This window comes from Patiria miniata, unplaced genomic scaffold, assembly GCF_015706575.1.
Source record: "Patiria miniata isolate m_02_andy unplaced genomic scaffold, ASM1570657v1 HiC_scaffold_4, whole genome shotgun sequence".
Taxonomy (NCBI): domain Eukaryota; kingdom Metazoa; phylum Echinodermata; class Asteroidea; order Valvatida; family Asterinidae; genus Patiria; species Patiria miniata.
The window spans coordinates 4,273,667-4,274,882 of NW_024037071.1; positions in this window are offsets into that span (position 1 = coordinate 4,273,667).

Consider the following 1,216-nt stretch of genomic DNA (forward strand, 5'->3'; position numbering starts at 1 on the left):
CACCGTGTTCTTGGTCCTGGCAGGATTTAACTTTTTTTCGTGTAAATAATAAATGAATTAACCAAAGTTTGGTATATCGATTTTTATTAACAATTTTATAAGTTTTGCTTTCGATACACGTTTTATGAATGTACAGTGTATAATGCATTGAAGCTTTGATAAATATTTGTTGGTGTGCCCACTAGTTCTCGGTGTTTTTCGTCTGGGAAAATATACGCCCGGGGAAAACACTGATATTGGGTTTATGTACATAATTACCATATACTAATACAGTTTAATTCTTTCATTAAGTCCTATTTTTTTCGTCTTCCACTGTTGTTATTATGATCATACTACATGTACGCTGTATGATGCGTTTTTTTTTTTTTACATTAAAACACACTGTGAAAAATGACCCTAAATACCTGTACATGTATCTCTCTTGTTTTCCTTCGTCGTGGTTTCCTTAACCTACGAGGATGCTGCAAGCAACTGCACTGATTGCATCATGGCTGGGGCTGTGTGGGTAGAGACGGAAGTTAGTGGAAATGTCCCCCGACAATTTATGTGGGTTTTTTTTGGGGGGGGGGGGGGCGGGGGGCGGGGGGCAAGACTGACTGACTTGCTGGCTGACGTTGGCCTACTGACTGACGGCCTAACTCCCCGAATGAATGACGTACCCTTACGGATTGACTGACTGCCAAACCCGACTAACTGAGTTACTGAGTAGGCATCAGAGTCGGCCTTCAACAGAAAACAAATTTTGTCAAAATTCCAAAAAAAAAAAAATGAGGGGGTTCTTAATTAGGAATGGATGGACATGACATTATGGGTGCACACCGGTTAATAGGCCAAAACCCACCCGCCGAGCCCATGCAGTCTCTCAAAATATTCAGTATTACAGACTTCTTAGAGTCATAAAATTGGGGAATTAAAGAGATATGGCAATGAGCTCTGGCCCGGACTTGGGGCTTCCAATACTTCTGAGGGGTCGTCTTCTTTGGGTGAGAATTTCTCAAAAAGTCAATGGTCAACCCAACAAAAAATAAACAGAAAATGAAAGATGACATGTTGATCATCATTTTTCTGTGCAGCTCAAATACCTGTGAGAGTTCTGAGTATTTGTAAAAGAATTTTGAAGTATAGGCATTTAGCGCTGGTGTTTGTTTTTTTTATTTTAATGGAGGGGCGTTCTTTTTTTTGACAGTGGGCCATGAACGGCGCCCTCAAGCGATAC